Here is a 22,364-nt window from a genome sequence, read left to right as displayed (position 1 = left end):
TCGGCTCAGGTGGTATTTCTGTGTGGAGTTTGCATGTTCTCCCTGCCTTTGCATGGGTTTCCTCCGGGTGCTCTGGTTTCTCCCACAGTCCAAAGACCGTAGTGTATGAGTGTGTGTGTGAATGTGTGTGTGGATGTTTTCCAGAGATGGGTTGCGGCTGGAAGGGCATCCGTTGCGTAAAAAACTTGCTGGATAAGTTGGCGGTTCATTCCACTGTGGCGACCCTGGATTAATAAAGGGACAAAGCCGACAAGAAATTGAATGAATGAATATATATTATGTTCTTCGACTATTATATATACTATACTATACTATTATATTCGAGACTCTTATCGCGTGATTAAAAACATGTTGATGTTAATCTATTCTCAAAGTTGGGTTGGGAGCTGGGTCTGCTCTATGCAATCTATGATGACTTTCACCTTGATATTTTAGCACGGATGTATACCTGACCAGATGTATACCTGACCAGTGAGCCGTCTGAATCAAATCAGCAGGATGCCCTTCTGGATCTTTCACTTACTTCGAAGACACTACTGACTGTGTTTACATGGACATCTGTAATGTAGTTATTTGCCTTACTAGACAATAAAATAATTAAGGTGTTTACGTGAAGTGCTTTCATGTAAGAGTTTTCTGTAATTTTGGATAACTTTAACTGCAGTTTGGCCCTTACATTCACTCATGAACATTTCATTCATGCCCCTGTGACAAACTGGGGTATTAGACACAAACAAGGAGTAAGGAATTTAATAACGCACGCCAAATGGAAAAAAAAAAATAATAATTTCTGTGTGTGTGTGTGTGTGTGTGTGTGTATGTGTGTGCAGTCTTTTACGGGAGTTGTCCGGTAGAAATAAAAAAATGGGATGGTTGCGGGAGAGTGTTCTGAAATACGGGATACTCCCAGGCATGGGAGTGTTGGCAGGTATGCTTACCAGTTTAATAATGATTTGATTTGCTGTAGTTAAAATTCAGACTGAGAGCTTATAATGGGGCTCTGTCGTCATCTTGTGGATATAAAATGTCAACCGTCTTTGGTCTACTCTGAGAGGCTAATGGCCATCGACGAGCTCTCTCAGAAATTTTAAAATAGGCACTATTCTTATAAATAAACTACATAGTTGCAATCTCAACAATGACATTCTTGACTAAAAAAAAGCCTCAAAAGTACTATTTTGTTGTCTAACAGCAGTGATATTTGTCAAACTGTAGAGTGTCTCTCTGCTTGTTGTTGACTGTATATGGACGGAGCAATACACAAAGGTGAAGGGTGAAGAGGCTGTTATGTGATGTTACTGGCAAAATATCGCACAGCTATCAGCCAATCAAGGCAAGACAAGGCAAGTTTATTTATATAGCACATTTCAATAAGAATAGATGTTATAAGATAATGAAAAAGAAAATAAAAATTCAAGATTCAAGAACCACACAGAACCGTTGGATATATATATATATATATATAAAAAATAATAAAATATTTTGTGAAAACATTGTGTAAACAGTATATAGTGCAACATCAAAATAACCTCAAAAAATCCTTTGAACTCATAAGTTAGCTATAGACAGGGCTTTGATAAATACACACACTGCATGACTTAATTATTATATTGAACTTTGTTTAACGTATTTTGGTAACACTTAATTTCAAGTCACAATTCATACTATTAACAAACCATTAACTAGGACTTTAAGCTAATTAGCTGCTGCTTAATAGTTAGTAGGGTGGAAGTTGGTTTTACGTATCGAGTAGGATTAGGAACATAATACCTGACTAATCATTATCCATCCATCCATCCATTGATCCATTGATCCATCCATCCATCCATTGATCCATCCATCAATCTATTGATCCATCCATTAATCCATCCATCCATCCATCCATCCATCTATTGATCCATCCATCCATCCATCCATCCATCCATCCATCCATCCATCATCCCATCCATCCATCCATCCATCCATCCATCCATCCATCCATCCATCCATCCATCCATCCATCCATCCATCCATCCATCCATCCATCCATCCATCATCCCATCCATCCATCCATCCATCCATCCATCCATCCATCATCCCATCCATCATCCCATCCATCCATTCATCCATCCATCTATCCATTTAATTAGTTTTTTTTTTTATCGATTGACAGCACTAGTTAAAACACGTATAAATGACTCATTCTTGAAAAAAGGTAAAGGAGCTGTGTGCGTGTGCACATTTGAATAATGTCTGGTTGTAAACGGGTTTTGAGCATTTAAAAAGCTGTCAATCAAAATGTTCTTGTCGGGCTCGGACCAAATTGTGCCTAACTTTTATGGCCCGATTACAGCTCTAGGAGAGACTCCCCTGATGATTGTGAGGAGCTTTGGGTGTATGGCCATGCACAAAAAAATGCTTTACAGTACATTATTACTTTAGCTTTTACAAACATAGTTCTCTATATATAATTTCTTTAAAAAAATATCTCGCCTCAAACTATTAAAATGTCAATAAGTCACTCTGTTGAATTTTCAACATCAAAACTGGACAGAGCAGAGATAAATCTCCCATAATGCAATTCACAACCATAAATAAACAACACACCTGTGAATCACAAAATTAGGAAACTGTTAATTAACAGACAGTGAATAAGACTACTCTACTTCTCTAATCATAAGTAATCTGCTTGCACACTGACTGAGTTTTATGAACTGTTAATTTGGTAGTATTGACTGGACAAGCTCTTTTAGTAGATGATTTGCTTTTTGATTGGCCTTTATCTGAGCTGATATATGTGGATTGTGTCAAAGTAAACTTTGTCTGAAAGGAACCAAAGCTGCACTTAAAAGCTTTCGGAAGATAAGCATCCTGCCATGCTGCAAATAAATGAGTGCAGTTTTACCGCAGGCAGCTGTGTCTCATCTCACTGTAAATAAAGCTTGCCGTATACAGACCTGATCATAGCCCTGAACTCCACACGAGGACACAGGTCAGACTGAACTCAGCTGCAACATTAAATTGAGTTGTTGTCATTTTTAGTGCTTGAATTAATTGCACCCGTGTTTCATTTTTATAGCATTCAGATATGAGATGCGTGCGGTCTGTGATCAAAGATGACTCTATCCATCCATCCATTCATCTATGGTTCCTTTGTTTTATCATTCATTTAATACTTCCTTCCTTTCTTCTGTTCATCTATCCATCCATCTATCCATCCATCCAATCTTCCATCCATCAATTCATCCATTGTTCCTTCATTTTATTATTCCATCCATCCATCCATCCATGCATAAATCCATCCATCCATCCATCCATCGTTCCTTTGTTTTAACTTTACATCCGTCCATCCATCATCCATCAATTCAATCATCCATCATTCCTTCGTTTTATCATTCCATCCATCTATCCATCCATCCTTCCATTCATCCATCCATTCATTCATTGTTCCTTTGTTTTATCATCCATCCATCCATCCATCCATCGTTCCTTAATTTTATCATTAGTTCCATCCCTCCTTCCATCCATCCATCCATCCATCCATCCATCCATCCATCCATCCATCTATTCATTCATTCATCCATCGTTCCTTTTTTATCTTTACATTCGTCCATCTATCATCCATTAATTCATCCATCCATCATTCCTTTGTTTCATCATTCCATCCATCCATCTATCCATCCATCCTTCCATTCATCCATCGATCCATTCATCATTCCTTCATTTTATCATCCCATCCATCTATCCATCCATCCATCCATCCATCCATCCATTCATTCATCCATCGTTACTTCATTTTGTCATTCCATCCATCCATCCATCCATCCATCCATCCATCCATCCATCCATCCATCCATCCATCCATCCATATATTGTTCTATCCTTCTGTTCGTCTGTCGATTCATCCATCCATCCATCTATCCATCCATCCATTTATACATTTATTGTTCTATCCTTCTGTTTGTCTGTCCGTCAATCCATCCATCCATCCATCCATCCATCCATCCATCCATATATTGTTCTATCCTTCTGTTCATCTGTCCATCCATTCATCCATTTAATTTTATATGCTTTTATTGTACATCTGCTCACATAAACTCGACTTAAACCACCATTTTTTAAACTTTCATGCTTGTTAGTCACTAGACAACGATTGATGAGAAGTCAGTCTTATTATTTTTAGATATTTATCTTATCTATTTAACAGCTTATATGCATACTATATGCAAATAAATAGAGATGATTGACTCAAATGCTGGATTGTTTCCACCAATCCTTGAACAAAATATGGTCAAAACAATTGTTGGGTTAATTTTTTCAAAAGCAAATAAAGCAGAGATTCAGTTTATGAGTCAAATATACCAAGTAGGGATATTTTATGTATGTGTGGTGGAGCTTTTCTGCAATGATGAGTCCCACAAAAACCATTACAAAGTTCGCAGTACACACACACAAATGGAGACTCCTGCTGTATGATTGAAGTGTCCTTGTTTATATTTGTCCTGAAAGTCTGCAGATGTGCTGATTCCAGTGATTATGTTTTACATAGTAATTTTTTTGTCTTTTCTTCATTACAAACATGCATGTTTTTATTTTATTTTATTCTTTCATTAACATATCATTATCAAATTACTGGGTCATACAGAGTCAATGGTCACATGGATGACTGATCACAGAGAGTTGGATCAGATCTTTTAATCCCAGTTTATTCTCAAATCCTGCTTTGTCGACACGATTATACACTTTACTATAGAGACATGTTAATGTGCCCCTGTCCATCAATTCGGTGGTTGGGGAAAAGCGGTCGTTGTCGTGGGCTTCAAAATCACTGGGATTTGGATCCTATTTTAACATCAGAAGATTTAAAAAAAAGAAACTTATTGTGTTTATATCACTCCAATATGACAGTGGACACACTATGCACAGTTTTGTCTAAACAGCTTCCAACAGTGGACTTTGCATTATAGATACCCTTTAATTTTATTTTGCTCACCCCATTGGAAGATTAATTTGCTTGTTATAAAGAATAACTCAATTATTTGACCTTATTTCTGAAAACAAGACAATTACTGTTTTATTTGGCGTATTTTGAATCTTTGGACTAGAAACAAGACAAAAACTCTTAAGTAAGGCAAGCATTTTCTTACAGTATGGTGAGCTGCTTCTGAAACATCATATAGGCAATCTCCATGCAGCAGAAAAAGTTTGGCAAAGTCGAGCAGCACCTCGCTGGACAGAGAAGGGCGTCCTGCGTTGATTATGAGGACAGAACATGCTGCACGTCCCCCTTTGGAGCCCCCTGCCCTGTAACCCAATCTGATCTGATTATTTTCATTCCAGCCGATCGCAGTGTTGGCGGCGAGAGTGAAAGCAGCCCGCCTGACTCTGCCATGACTCACTGTTGTTGCTCGTTTGCTTTTCAATGGCATCAATTGATCTGCCGTTTTTTTCACGCCAGCATAAACACCTCCGGCGCAGCGCTGAAGTGACCCAGAGATATGAAACGATGTGGAGGGGAAACGTGCGCATAAAAATAGCCTTTTCTGCGGTTTCATTAGCATCCCGTCTCTGCCTGTGGACATTGAGACTGTTTTCCTTTTTCAGAGAGAAATGCTAAATCTCCTCTGATCACCCTCAGGGGTGCAGGCCGCTTTTGAAGATACTGCTGGTGCAGTATCTGGTGTAGTGTGTGTGTGTGTGTGCACACATGGCAAACACATGCAAGCGGGCACACACAATCGAACGGCGTCCAATCCAGTTTACACAAAGGAGTCTGTCCACCACATAGGTGCATTCATGTCATTTAAAGGAGAAGTGTGGGATTTCTGTGTTTTGTTAGTGGAGTTTACTGTATTTTGTTAGTGATGTTTTGCTAACACACTAGTTTTACTGTTTCTGCAGTGTGTGGTGTGTGCTCCATGCACTTAAAAACGTTCTGTATGCACAGAAAAATGTTCAACATAATAAAATGTAGAGAAAAAGCATGGTATCCCAAAATGCAATGCACTAAACTTGACTTTCTATTACCAATAATTTGTATTCAGCATTTTATAAACAATTTTTATTTTGACTTTTAACTTTTGTCACTATAGATAATAATAATAATAATAATAATAATAATAATGCTACTAATAATAATCAATGAATAAACAAATAGGGGTGGCGCAGTGGGTAGCACTGTCGCCTCACATCAAGAAGGTCACTGGTTCGAGCCTCAGCTGGGTCAGTTGGCATTTCTGTGTGGAGTTTGCATATTCCCCCCTGCGTTCGTGTGGGTTTCCTTCCGGTGCTCCAGTTCCCATACAGTCCAAAGAGGTGGTACAGGTGAATTGGGTAAGCTAATTTGTCCGTAGTGTACGAGTGTGTGTGAATGAGAGTGTGTGGGTGTTTTCCAGTGATATGTTGCAGCTGGAAGGGCATCCTCTGTGTAAACATATGCTGGATAAGTTGGCGGTTCATTCCTCTTAGGCGACCCCTGATTAATAAACAGATCCATCCACTGGGGTTTACTGTTGGACCAATAAGATTTGAAAGCCAGAACTGTTTCTCGTCACTGTTTGAGTCGCTGTTGTTACGGCTGAATCGGTTCTTAACAATTGCGTTCGACGGCACAGAAATTACTCACTTCAGCTTTGCAAATTTCCCACACTGGGTCCATCACGTGTTGTTTATTTTTTCCCACCCGTCCATCATGGCCATTGTGATTCAAGCACACACACACACAAGGCACACATGTTACATAAGCGTTCACTACAACTCATTAGGGCTTCCTGAAGCTGCCACTCCTCTCCTGGAGCTGCATTAGTGAAATGAGATAAGCAGATTGATGAAGACGGCCGCTAATTTCTCCCTGCTGATCGACGAGCTTTGTGCTGAGTCCAACATCATTACTTTAATCAGCTAAAACTTCTCGTCTCAGCATGACCGTATATTTAGTGCTGCGGTAAACACACATTCAGGACTTCCTCGTGTTTATTCCTCATACGATTATGACAAGATGTTATAGAAATCTCTGATGTTCAACTTAAAATACCCTGCAGATCTTTTTTATACTGCTGTATGTTCAAAATTACATAATAAATACAATGAGCTCTATCATACATTCAACATAATGTTGTGCCAGGAGCAACACAAGTGTTTTTTTTGCTAGCTACAGCTCAGCAGCGGTATCATTTTCGCGTCTTATGCTACGTTGTTTAAATAGCAAATGCATTTGTGCCCATTTCTGCACCCATGGGCGTACTGGTTTGATAAACGCAGCTGTTCAGACATACACTGACACAAAGAGTCGTGGTGTTAATTTGTTTCTTTTAATGACAGCAGAACTGTACAACCGTACAAGCAAAAAAAAATTTACATTTATTTTTATATCTTTTTTTATCCACAAAGTGTGCAGCTTTTTTCACTGCAGTGTATCTTAATGGGCTTCTGGTTGAACATTTCAAGTACACTACTAGTACATTGATATTTGTATACTTACTAAATAAAGTATACTTTTTTACTTGACCTTTACTTTAGTATACTTCTTTTTCCTAAGGGTGCATTTACTGACTTACCTAGATCAGTCTTGTACAGCCAGAGGGAGTATTGCTGCTCTGACAGCCAAGTTGGGTCAAAGCTAGGGATACTCCAATCAGGATTTTTGCAGCTAATATTAAGTACCGATTCCTTGTCATAGTGTTCGGCTGCTACTGAGCACCGATTCTAATGCTTCAGGATTTATAATGCATTGAGCACATTTTACCTTAAGTATGAACCTTAAGAGAAGATCTTGCCTTACCTAAGGGAATAAATAAAGGATGCTGCATATAAAACCTTAAACACGTCTCTTTAGGTGTGAACGTGTCATGGTCAGAAGCAGCTTTACAGAAAATAATTCATCCATTCATTTTACTTCGGGCTTAGTCCCTTATTTATCAGGGGTCACCACAGCGGAATGAACTGACACAGAAAATAATATAACACAGATATAAACATTGGTAAGAAAAATTGCAAAGCAATTTGGAAACACTGCAAATGATGAAAGAAGAATTTAACATGTCTTAATCAGGGGCGGATTGACCATCTGGCAATTCTGGCAAATGCCAGAAGGGCCAGACCAGTTTTTTTCTATTTTTTTTTATTTATTAATATTTATTGTTTTTACATGCAGGCAGCTTTTATCTCTTGCAAAAATTGGAATATGATAATAATAATAATAATAATAATAATAATAATAAAAAGTTAAGCTAATGCTACTTGGTGTTCAGAAAAGAGCGGAGTTTTGAAACCTTTGCTTTGGATAGTTAGGAAATCAGGATAAGCAAAATGATTGACACACAAGTAAAATTATTTTGTTTAGTAGAGGTTTTCAGCTGTTTTGCAACATTAGAAGAGCAATACACACATTTAAAGGCTGGGCGCAATGTTTGTCACAAATTTTACTATGCATTTTAATAAAATAACGTACACAGACGATTATATTCATTATTACACCCATTTACAAAAAAAGGCAAAATGGCTTAAGCTGAGTTTGCACTGAATGCAAATTTAATAGTATTCGCACAAGTAACTTGCATAAAATGTCAATGCAAATGTATAAATATAGACAAATTCCCTCAGTACGTTATGAATGATGAGGAATGTGCGGTGTGTTTATCATAAATGTGTAGAATTAATTTCTAACCTATATTTTGCTCAAGTTCAAAATATTCAACTGTTAATTTGAACCCACCATTAGATAATATTGTTGTAACTACAGCTGGTGCAATTTTCCACAAAAAGTTGCGAAATTAATTTGAGCAAGATTAAAATGTTGCACATTTGTTCAAGAGGATAAAAAAATAAATGTTTCTGTTGAATATCCAGTACATATCCGCCCTCATCTGATATATTTCAGTATGAACGTGTCTGTATTATATGAAGTGTTTGCAGAGCAGCTTTTAAGGCTCCATATCACCTGATGAGCTACAATGGAAGGATCTTCTTAAACGACCGGATGTTTTTAAACACACGAATAGGTTTGATGATCTAATTTCTTTGTATATGCTCTGCATAGGCAGCCTTTCTAGTGTTCAGCTATTGTTTTAAATGGGAGGTTCCTGCACCCCAAAATCTTTTCAGGTAAAACACACCAGTGAGACACTGACACCTTCTGGTGGATTAAATATTACATATAATTTATAGGATGAGAAGTTCAGGGCACGGTTTTTCAAAAGTAATCTACTAGGATTTTGAATAAGTGATTGGATCAAATCTTGAAAATGTTTTTTTCAAAAGAAAAAATGGATTACATAATCGGATTAGATCACACATAATGCAATTTTGGTTTTGATCCAGATCAAACCTTTAGTTTGTTTTTTTTAGACCTTTTCATCGGATTTGGATCACTTTAATCCAAAAAATCTGGATTAAACTGATCCCATGAGAAGGGTGGATTCAGCGTGGATTTCATGCCCAAAATGTGATGAAAACTTTAAAAATGTATCAAATAATACTATATTTGGATCATGCAGTATCTTACAAGAGATCCTATTTATTCATAAGGTTTAATTGTATTTGTTGATCCGTCAGGCTACAGTGATTAGGTAGACTTTAACGTATGCAGCCTTTCAGTATAGGCATACAGCAAAGTAGAAAGAGTTTGGCCTCATAAAAATAATCCCCCAAACAGCAGTCAAAATGTATCAAAAACAATTAATTTTATTCTGTCACTAATAATATATATTCATCACATTACATCCGGATTAAACCTTTTGAAAAACCGGACACTGGAGGTTCTTTATGGACTGCAATGAAAGTTTTAATTATGATACTAATTATGTTTTTATTTATTTAGTTTTTTTTTTTTTAGAATCATGGGAATTGGGTGTTGTATCTGTTGCTTTGGTTCCACAGAGAATATTGGGAAATGTAATTTAGTGTTTCATCAAAATTTTGAAGATAAAGTTGTATTTTCATTCATTTATTTTCTTTTTGGCCTAGCCCCTTTATTAATCAGGGGTCGTCACAGCGGAATGAACCGTCAACTTATCCAGTACATGTTTTACACGGCGGGTGCCCTTCCAGCCACAGCTCAACACTTGGAAACACCCATACACTCTCAAGTTCACACACATACACTACGGCCAATTTAGCTTATTTAATTCACCTGTACCGCATGTCTTTGGACTGTGGGGGAAACCAGAGCACCCGGAGGAAACCCCCGCCAACACAGGGAGAACATGCAAACTCCAAACTCCACACAGAAATGCCAACTCTATATAAATGCCAAAAATATATAATTTTTTTTTTGTATTTCATGTGTTTTATATTTTATGAATAGTGTATGTAATAACTGTACAAAATAACTTAAACAATTATTAAAATGTCATAAAAAATTGTCATATACTATTATAGGATCATATGATAGATAAAAATAGTTCTTTTTATTTTATTTAGAATTTTAGTGTCAGAAAAAACCCAAATGTTGATTAATAATATTTCATATTAATTATAATGCATTCATTCATTCATTCATTTTCTACCACCGGGTCGCGGGGGCAGCAGTCTTAGGTGAGATCCCCAGACTTCCTTCTCCCCAGACACTTCCTCCAGCTCCTCCAGGGGGATCCCAAGTTTTCCCCGAGGCCTCCTCCTGGTGGGACATGCCTTGAACACGTCCCAGGGTAGGCGTCCAGGAGGCATCCAAAATAGATGCCCGAGCCACCTCAGCGGACTTCGTTTGATTTGGAGGAGCAGCGGCTCTACTCCAAGCTCCTCCTGGGTGTAAGAGCTCTTCTCCCCATCCATAAGGGTGCGCCCTGCCACCCTGCGAAGGAAACTCATTTCGGCCACTAGTAACTGAGAACTTGTCCTTTTTGACCCAAAACTTATGACCGTAGGTGAGAGTAGGAATGTAGATTGACTGGTAAATCGAAAGCTTTGCCTTTTGGCTAAGCTCCTTCTTTACCACAATGAATCGGTACATTGACCGCATTACTGCTGCAGCTGCACCAATCAGCCTGTCAATCTCACACTCCATTCTTCCCTCACTCATGAACAAAACCCTAAGACACTTGAACTCCTCCACCTGGGGTAAGGACTTTCCTCCAACCTGGAGATAGCAAAACACATTTTTTTCCGATGAAGCACCTTGCATGGCCTTGGACTTGGAGGTGCTGATGCTGAGTCACAGTCGGCAACAAACAGCCCCAGTGCATGCTGAAGGTCCATGTTCGATAAAGCCAATAGCACAACATCATCTGCAAGATGAAATCCTGTGGCCCTGAACCGGACCCCCTCCAGCCCAAGGCTGCACCCTGAAATTCTGTCCATAAAATTATGAACAGAATTAATGACAAAGGGCAGCCCTGCCGGCTATGTGAACCAGACACCTACTCTGTTCATACAGGGATGTGACGGCCCTTAATAGAGCGTCTTTGACCCCATACTCCCTGAGCACCCATTAATTCTAATAATTAATTTTATTTATTTATAAAATTAAGCATATTTTTATTTTTTATATAATAAATAAATACATACATTTTGAAAACGTCGAACATTTTGTAAGTATATAGTATTGTGGCTTTATATGTCTAGTGATATTAATACAAGTATTTTGATTATTCTTCATTGACAGTGGGAAAAATTCCCAATGATCACCAAAAAAAATAAACAAAGTACACTTTAGTTGGGTATGGCAATGTACATTATTTTAATAGACTCATTTCAGTGGCAGCCTTATTTGATTGAATTTGAAATACTCTTACTACCAAATAGTTACAAAATATAATATAGAAATATACAATAGAAATATACAAAACAAACACAGTTTACTTTTTTTTTTTTTTGTCCATAAGCTTTTTATTTGCCTCTGTGTGCATATAAACTCATGTAGTATTTGTTTTTGCCACTAGGAGACAGTGCAAGAATATAAAATATGAGCTTTTTAAATCACCCAGAGATCCTGTTTGTGTCCCATCCATGGTTTTGGTTTGCAAAATAAAGTCCTCCAACCACAACACACACACACACACACACAGTGTTTACTGAAGAAAACGAGCAAGACTTCACACTCTGAAGACTGTTCGCTGTTAATTTCTTATATTATTGCATAAGAGCTGTGATCCAGAATTCAACAGCTGTTTCAACAAATGTAGTTGTGATTTATCCAGCTTTTTAGAAAGCCTGTTGATTCAATACTGAGGTGAAGTTCGACTCAGAGAAAAACTCTGAATCCACACCAGATGAGCATCAGAGGGAATTGTGGGAAAACGGCCATAACGGATATTAAAGCTCAACATCTCCCCAGGGGGTTTGTTGCTTAGTTAACACCTAAAATCACACTTACTGGTAGACAAAGAACTCTGAATGAGTGCAAATTAATGTGTACACTGCAGAAAAATAACCAAAAGAAATGCTTTTCACTCTTTTCACTACCTCATACAGTTTTTGTCTTGTTTCTTGTTGGCTGAGCAAAGTTATCTTATTTCAAATTAAAAAACAAGATTATTTTGCTTACCTGGTGGAGCATTTAGCTTGTTTTAAGAAACATCTAACTTAATTTTAACAATATTTCTGGAAAAAAAAGACAATATTTTTTGTTTGTCTTGAAAATGCTTCTTGACTTCAGCATTTTTAGATATAGACTAGAAACAAGACGAACACACAAAGTAATCGTTTTTTTGTACAATGATAGCATCCTAATGTGAAGCAAATCTTTTCAAAGGTCCCCCCCAAAAAACAACAACAACAAAATAAACAATCGTAAATGCAAATTAGGTGTGTTTTTGTTAAGTAGAGTGGCTCACTATAGCATTGGTATCCTAGCAACCAACAGTCAAACAAGGCTAGACGAATGGAGACAGCTTACTAATTAATTTCCATCTCACATTATTTACAATAACCACTTTTTTTTAAGGTAGGACAGTAGTCAGAAAGGAAGCCAAGTGGGAGAAAGAGGGGGGTGTAGGGTCGGGAAATGTCCTTGAGCTGGGATTCGAACTCAGGATGCCCTTAAGTGCTACGGCACTATATGTTAGTGCGCCAACCACACTAACCATCTTAAATTAATGTAAAACATTATTATTATAATTATTATTAATAATAATAATATTGCAAATTCATTCATTCGTTTTCTATTCGGTTTAGTCCCTCCGTCAATCTGGGGTCGCCACAGTGGAATGAACTATTAACTTATCAAGCGTATGTTTTACGCAGCGGATGCCCTTCCAGCTGCAAACCATCACTAGGAAACACCCGTACACACTTATTCACACACATGCACTATTTAGCTTATTCAATTCCCCTATAGCGCATGCATTGGGCTTGTGGGGGAAACCCAGGAGGAAAGCCATGCCAACATGGGGAGAACATGCGAACTCCACACAGAAACTGACCCAGCGAACTTCTTGCTGTTAGGCGATTGTGCTACCCTCTGCGCCACCATGACACCCATATTTTTTTGCAAATGATGGTGTTTTATTAGAATTTTGGCATTTCCATCACTCTTTTCGACTTCAAAATGCGCATTAGCATAGGGTGACCCCTCTACTGTGACTTTTGATATATATTCTCTGTCCATAATATTAGTTGATTTGCCAACAACTCATATATGGATTTGTTTATTTGTTTAAAAAGTAAATATACGTGGTCGTTTTTCTCAGTTTTAATGTTGTTAGATAATTGAGCATTTGGAAAATTTCCTTGACTTATATTTGCATCTAATACACAATTCATTGATAATGTACACAAATGGTTGTTTTGTTGTTTGCTTATGCAGTAAACTCTGTGATTCAGCATTACAAGACATATTGAAGCTGAAATATTGTCCACAGAGAGGTTTTGAGTTCCATTCTGAAAACATAAAAAGATAAAAGATGCAAAATAGACTTAGTCATAATAGTGGTGAAAGGCTACTGTTGCTATTACAAAACAATAACATACTTTTTAATCAGGCTGACCAAAAAATACATGCTTATACTGTGTTTCAGTTTTATTTTAGAGTACAGTAGCTGTTTACAGTTTGCATTGTTCAACAATTGTGCAGAGGGCTTTAGACACAACATGTTTGTGTCCGGTGCATGCAATCAATTATCTGCTTTGATTGAGGTTCTATTTATAGCGTATTTACTATTGCCAGAGTTTGATAGAAGAAGAATAGAAAAAGAATCACAGCTAAAGCGAGGGATCAGTTCTCAAGTCCATCAGCTATAGAACCAGGAATTGATGGCGGAAATGTAACTAGTTTACATATGTGTAAAACAAATATATTATTTGTATGAATTCATAAGCTTTCATTTATACTAATACGTATGATTTGTGAAAAAGGAGGCGTACTCCTAAACCATTGGGGGGTGGGAAATGATTAATACACTAAAATGTGTGATTGAGATCATACAAATTAGCCACTAAATCAAAAGATTACAAATTGATGATGGATGGATGGATGGATAGATAGATAGATAGATAGATAGATAGATAGATAGATAGATAGATAGATAGATAGATAGATAGATAGATAGATAGATAGATAGATAGATAGATAGATAGATAGATAGATAGATAGATAGATAGATAGATAGATAGATAGATAGAGCATTCAATCAAGTTTACATTATTTTGTAAAGTGATTTTCACTTGCATGAGTTTGTGGACGTGGAGATAGTGCAAATACAAGCATCAGATGTGTGTCTAATATATATATATATATATATATATTTATATATATATATATATATATATATATATATATATATATATATATATATATATATATATATGTATATGTATATGTATATGTATTGTATTTTAGTTTTTTCCCTTTTAATTACTGATCATTTGATGCACTTTGGTCTACTCTCTGTATTATACGATAAAGTCTACATCGCATACACGGCCAGCCTGGAAGTACAATATGAACATTAATATAGCAGCATTTTTTAATAATACTTTATAACAGTAATTAATATTTTTACAGTTCTGTGACAGTTATGTTTAGGGTTGGGGTGGGGGTAGGCATTAAAAATACATTTTATTGGGTAATTTAATAGATAACATAAATAATGTTCGGTAGAACTACTGTTCTTACATTACTGTGACGATTGAGTTTAGGGTTAGGGGTAGGCATTAAAAAATACAATTTATTGGGTAATTTAATAGATAGCATTAATAATACTCAGTGCAACTCTGTTTTTGCTGTGCTGTGAAGGTTGGGTTTAGGGCTGGGGTGGGGGTAGACATTAATAAAGCACAATAATTAAAAATGTAATAAATAATATAAATAATTCTTGTTAGCTTCCTGCCGCAACCATATCCGATCTAAAAACAACCATATTATGCTGCCTAATTGCCACTTTTCACTACTGCAGCTCCTCGCCTCTTTTCGTGTTCAAACCAAACCAAGATCTGCGTGACTTTTCACATGGCAGGTTTTTACGTCCTTCTTACATGTTAAGAGTAGAGTTGATTGTCTTGAAAAGAGAATAAATCTTAACAAAGTCCACAAAGACATGACTTAGTAAAGAATGAGGTCATGTGTCATTTTAATTGTTGCTTTAGTCTGAATGTAAATCCCATCGTCAGGCAGCGCTGCATGAGAGAGTGGACCACAGCACATCAAGCGAATCAAAAAGGTAAAAAAAGAAAAATAGAAAACCTATGAATATTATGTATTAGACACAACTTTGGTGCTTGTATTTGCACCAGCTCTGTGATGCACATCCAGAACCTGGCATGTTGTGTGTTAAATTAGGCTGTCCAGTCTCAGTATTCAGTTTGTTACTTCCACTGTATCTGTTCAGGTGAGGGAATTGAACCAACCCTGTTTTGTAAAACATGCTGATTAAGTTGGCGGTTTAGTCCACTGTGTCAACCGCTGATGAATAAAGGGACTAAGCCGAAGGAAAATGAATGAATTAATGATTGATCGAATTTGATTTATATGTAAATGTATGATTTTTTAAAAGGAGGCGTGTCCCCAAACCCCACCTCTATGCTGTAAAAAAATGCTGTGTTGCCAGTCAGTTAGAAGACCTGCTGGCTGTGTAAGAATGAACGTAGCATGTTAAAGTGCTCTGAATATGTGTGTGTGAGGAAACTTGTGGTCCAGCTCTGTGATTGTGCTCTGTGTGTGTAACCCGGTACTGCCCAGTCCTCCGGGACCCGCTGCTCCTTACAAAAGGCCAGCATGGGAAATGCCAGCCCGCTCCTCCTCTCCTCTCTCTCTTTCTGAACATTCTTAAGTCGTTGTGTCAGATATTGAGCAGCCCCTCCTAATCCTCTTTCTGTCTCTACATCTCTTTCACACACTCCTCTTTCTCTCCCCCTCCTCGAGTGTTTATACACCCGAAACCTGATTTCCTAACAAGGCAAACCCTCGGCCAGTCCCCACAGTGCACTTTCACACCCAATATGGTCGTCCTGCTCTTTTATTGTGTTGCCCAGAGGAGCACAGGGCTCATGTGTGCAGAAACGTGCCGGACAAACCACACGGGACACGCTTGAGAAGAGAAACATGACGGACTGTAATAGATGTGAAAAAAAACTATCGCACAGCAGTCAAGAGAGAAGAAGTGCACTGGAAAGGACTGTTTTTTACTCATAAAATGGTTGTGAATTACACAAATGATTGCAAAGGTGGACAATTACAGATTGAGTCATACGTAAAAGTTCAAAGTAACTATTTTAAGTGATACCATGAAGCTACCATTTTTGGGTGCCTAAAAAACGTTCATTAAACGATTTTTAACCATTTTTTTATGTTAAAAAATATTTTAGAAATCTAAACCTTTTTCCACTCTAAAAAACTTTTGTAGAATGTCTATTTATGGATGGATAGATGGATGGATGGATGAATCAATTAATGGATGGATAGGTAGATAGATAAATAGATAAATAGATGGTAGGATGGATGGATGGATGGATCATTTAATGGATGGATGGATAGGTAGATAGATGGATGGATGAATGGATGGATGGATGGATGGGTGGGTGGGTGGATGAATGGATCATTAGATAGATAGATAGATAGATAGATAGATAGATAGATAGATAGATAGATAGATAGATGGATGGATGGATGGATGGATGGATGGATGGATGGATGGATGGATGGATGGATGGATGGATGATTTAATGGATAGATAGATAGATAGATAGATAGATAGATAGATAGATAGATAGATAGATAGATAGATAGATAGATAGATAGATAGATAGATGGATAGATGGATGGATGGATCATTTAATGGATAGATAGATAGATAGATAGATAGATAGATAGATAGATAGATAGATAGATAGATAGATAGATAGATAGATAGATAGATAGATAGATAGATAGATAGATAGATAGATAGATAGATAGATGATGGATGGATGGATGGATGGATGGATGGATGGATCATTTAATGGATGGATGGACGGACAGACAGACAGACAGACAGACAGACAGACAGAAAGACAGACAGATAGATAGATAGATCTGTCATAAACATGATCGTCATGAGGCATTATAAATGTGTTATGAATGTTTTTCTGATCACGTTTTCAATAGAGCAAATTGGAACAATTTTTAACAGTGTGATTAATATTTAACGACACTATAATAACCAATTCAGGTTGTACCATTGTAGTTGAGGTTGCTCCGGGTGCCCCAGTTTCCCCCACAGTCCAAAGATGTGCAGCACAGGTGAATTTAATAAACTAAATTGGCTGTGTATGAGTGTAAATGAGTGTGTACGGAAGTTTCCCAGTGTTGGGTTGCATCTGGAAGAGCATCCGCTGCAAGGAACATATGCTGGATAAGTTGGTGGTTCATTTCACGGTGATGACACCTGATTAATAAAGAGACTAAGCCGAAAAGAAGATGAATGAATAATTAGCTATAGTTATTTTACTAATAAAACTTTTACATAACCCAGTAATTTTGCCTTAAATTGTGATTTGTTTTGCAAGAAAAATATAATTTTCTTCTTTTTTTACTTTTAATTCAATGTTCTAATGTCTGTCTTTAGTTATTATTAATATTATTATTATTATTATTAATATTATTATTATTAATATTATTATTATTATTATTATTATTATTATTATTATTATTTTGCATGTGTGTATGAAATTGTGAGACTGTTTCAAAGTAAATGCTTTCATTCCATTAAGCTGGTACCTTAAAGGCATGACTGTTCTGGTAGACTTTCTGACTCTCCTATGATTTATATCAGGCTGTCAGTCTGATTGTAGGTGGTGATTTAGGTTCGGTTAGGAGATTTTTGTGTGCAGTTTTCATCAGATAATCAGAGAACAGACTGTTCCGTCTATTGGTGAGACTGAGCCTTTAAAGGGGACCTATTATGCTGCTTTTTACAAGATGTAAAATAAGCCTCTGATGTCCCTAGAGTGTGTGTGTGTGTATGTGTGAAGTTTCAGCTCAAAATACCACATAAATAATGTTTTGTAACTCTTTAAAACTGCCCCTTTTAGGCTTTGATCCTAATCGTGCCGTTTTGGTGACTGTTGCTTTAAATTGAGATTGAGCTCTTTTTCAAGTAAGGGCGGAGCTACAAATTTGTCAGCATAGTTGCAGATTGAAAATATCAAAAGAAGTGTCTCAAAAAAGAGTTCATTTGTGTATCATTTGTGTATCCTAAGACTGCAGATTTATAATGCTGCTTAGTTGCTGACATTATCTTCAGCCAGGTATGCCATGAAAACTCGAATGGCAGATGGCTGCTTCTCACTTAAGTCTGTTTATGCTAATGAGGGAGAGATGGTCACTAATGGGCAGCGCTTTCTCCCTCTGATGACACATACAAAGGGAGAATGTCAATCAAAGTGTTTCTGCAGACTGTTTTTTATCTATACTCACACACTGTTGCCATACTAACCTCATGTTTAAACCCCTTATATGTGATTTTTGCATAATAGGTCCCCTTTTAAACATGCTTTAGCGCTTACTGAACACTGACAGATTTAGCTTTTTCTTGTGTATTCAATTTTTGAAAACTGACCTGAAATGTCTGAAGTTGATTGAACAAAAAACTCTTTTGGAAATTGGTACTAGAAAATAATGCATTTTCAGAACAAACAAACATAGTTCAATAATTTTTTTTTTAAAAAATGTTACAAAAACAAATATTAAAAAAATATTTATTAGACACAGATTTATAAACAGTACAGAAGGTAAAACAACAATATTGGTAAACAGTGACAATGATTTACAGGGTAAAATGTGAATGAGGTGTCTTTATAGTCCTATAATCAGTCCATCATGAGCTTCCAGCTGTGTGTGTGCAATCAGGAGGAATTATTACAGGATTTGAGTTGTTCATGAAAATTAAATAATAAACACATTTGATTTCTCATTTGAGAATATATTTTGATGTATTATTTTATTGTTTGAGCATTTCATTTATCATTTTGGTAGCTGTTTTGAAAGTGTAATTTATTATCTTTTTAATTTTGTTAGGAAAACCACATGTGCTAAGCGTTTCTTTTTGTAAAGCGAACTAGGTAAATTTAATGCAGACATCAAAATATGATAATTGCTTTTTACTATTTAACTAATTAGTTTACTGTTTATAGTTTATTTAACTTTTTTACCCAATTTTTTTGTGTGCAATTATTAATTAATCTGTGCACATTTATTTATTTATTTATTTATTTGAATACATAAAAATGCATTGAAACATAAAGACAACAAAAAATTGTTTATTATTATTGTTGTTTTTATAAATAGTAGTAGTATACAATGTTACACTTATACTTTTATTTATTTATTGTAGCACCCAGGGGCATGTTTAATACTTTATATATTTTAATATATGTTATTATGTATTTTATTACATACTAGTGCTATCCACGTAATTATTTATTTATTTATTTATTTATTTATTTATTTATTTATTTATTTATTTATTTATTTATTTGTGTATTCATTGGTTATCCATCTTCTTCTAATCATTGTTAGTAGTAGTAGTATTTATTCTGTGGTGTATTAATACTTTATTTATATATTTCATTATAAATTATTATTTGTTTTGTTACTATATATATTTAACCATAATAATAATAATAATAATAATAATAATAATAATAATAATAATAATAATAATAACAAAAACTATAATAATAATAATAATAATAATAATAATAATAATAATAATAATTATTATTATTATTATAATTGTACAAACTATTTTATTATTTAGTTTTTTAATTCAGTAGTAGTAATTAATTCATTAATTAATTATATAATAATAAAAATAAAATAATAATAATAATAAGAAAAGTAATAATACATGTTGTTATTATTATTATTATTATTATTTGTATTTTTTGTATTTTATTTATTATTATTATTAGTATTAGTATTAGTATTAGTATTAGTATTAGTATTAGTATTATTGTTATTTCAGTCACTTACCTGTGCATCACCAACATGATAAAATCCACCAAAGGGCAAATCCTCAATCCAGATAAAAGGATTAAACGCTGACATCCTAACATTCTTCTTTATAAAAAAAAAAGTGCACATTTTCATCTCATTAGGCCGTGCACTGGAGATGAACACCACCCGTCCTCATGAATCACTGGCCACTTTCACTTTATTTGAGCGTCCGTTCTCTGCGTCAGTGTGAGGTTAAGTGCTGTGCTCATACTGATGGCAGCCCATGAATCACCTGTTTCTGGCTGTATGTTTCTGTGTCTCAGCTATTAGAGCTAAGCCAAGGTCACACAGCCTGACAGGGTGATGAATACACACCTTGAGAATCACTTTGGATAAAAGCGTCCACCAAATGCTCAAACTTGCAATTTTTTGCATAACAGGCCAGATTTTCAAAACACTAAGAATGACACACTCATAAGGGCTTCAAAAGTCTCTCATCCCAAACAAGAGGATTATATGAAAATAAAATCCTCAAATAAAAAGCTGTCACGTTTTATTTTAAGGTACGATTCTTTACTTTCACTTTTGAAATGTTTTGAAATGTCCAGCCAACCAACAAACCAACTGATCAATCAATGTCTAACGAACAGATGTCCAACCAACCAATGTCCAACGAGCCGATGTTTGAACAAATTAGCCAACCAGATTTGAGTGTAGAGTGGTAGTCCTTCTCTGATAATGTCAGTTTGAATTGACACTTCAGTCAGAATAGTGTTTACCACACCCCTCTTACCATTAGTTTTGCACATGGAAATGTACAAAAATTGGTCTAACCAATCAGTTGGGCCAACCAACTGATATCCAGCCAATCAACCAACCAATCAATGCCCAGTCAACCAACCAACCAACCAACCAACCAATGTCCAACCATTCAACCAACCAACCTTTGTCTAACCAACAAACAAACCAACCAATGTCCAACCAACCAACCAACCAATGTCCGTCCAACCAACCAACCAACCAACCAACCAACCAATCAATGCCCAACCAACCAACCAATGTCTTACCAACCAACTAACAAACCAACCAATGTCTAACCAACCAACCAACCAACCAATGTCCGTCCAACCAACCAACCAACCAACCAACCAACCAATCAATGTCTAACCAACTGATGTTCAACCAACCAACCAACATCCAACCTACCAACCAAACAACCAACCAACAAACCAACTGATCAATCAATGTCTAACGAACAGATGTCCAACCAACCAATGTCCAACGAGCCGATGTTTGAACAAATCAGCCAACCAGATTTGAGTGTAGAGTGGTAGTCCTTCTCTGATAATGTCAGTTTGAATTGACACTTCAGTCAGAATAGTGTTTACCACACCCCTCTTACCATTAGTTTTGCACATGGAAATGTACAAAAATTGGTCTAACCAATCAGTTGGGCCAACCAACTGATATCCAGCCAATCAACCAACCAATCAATGCCCAGTCAACCAACCAACCAACCAACCAACCAATGTCCAACCATTCAACCAACCAACCTTTGTCTAACCAACAAACAAACCAACCAATGTCCAACCAACCAATCAATGTCCGTCTAACCAACCAACCAACCAACCAACCAACCAACCAACCAACCAACCAATTAATGTCTAACCAATCAACTAATTAATGTCTAACCAACCAACCTGTCCAACCTACCAACCAATGTCCAACCAACCAAACATTCAATGTCCAACCAACTAACCAACGAACCAACCAACCAACCGATGTCCAACCAACCAACCAGCCAACCAACCAACCGATGTCCAACCAACCAACTAATCAATGTCCAACCAACCAACCAACCAACCAACCAACCAACCAACCAACCAACCGATGTCCTACCAGCCAACCAACCAACTAAACAACCAATAAACCAAGTGATGTCCAACCAATGTTTAACTAACCGACGTCCAACCAACCAAACAACCAACCAATCAACCGACAGACCAACCAACCGATGTCCAACTAACCGATGTTCAAC

General features: G+C 36.4%; 2 protein-coding genes across 38 annotated transcripts in view; both read left to right on the top strand.

Moving 5' to 3' along the window:
- tns1b (tensin 1b) overlaps positions 1-22,364 on the top strand; it is a 479,302-nt gene that overhangs the window by 166,228 nt on the left and 290,710 nt on the right.
- The window catches only part of phgdh (phosphoglycerate dehydrogenase), a 722,740-nt gene that overhangs the window by 496,570 nt on the left and 203,806 nt on the right, over positions 1-22,364 (top strand). The gene's annotated exons all lie outside the window — the stretch shown is intronic.

The sequence above is a fragment of the Danio rerio genome, chromosome 9, assembly GCF_052040795.2.
Source record: "Danio rerio strain M-AB ecotype USA chromosome 9, GRCz13ab, whole genome shotgun sequence".
Classification (NCBI taxonomy): Eukaryota; Metazoa; Chordata; class Actinopteri; order Cypriniformes; family Danionidae; genus Danio; species Danio rerio.
This window is presented reverse-complemented; position numbering and strand designations above follow the sequence as displayed.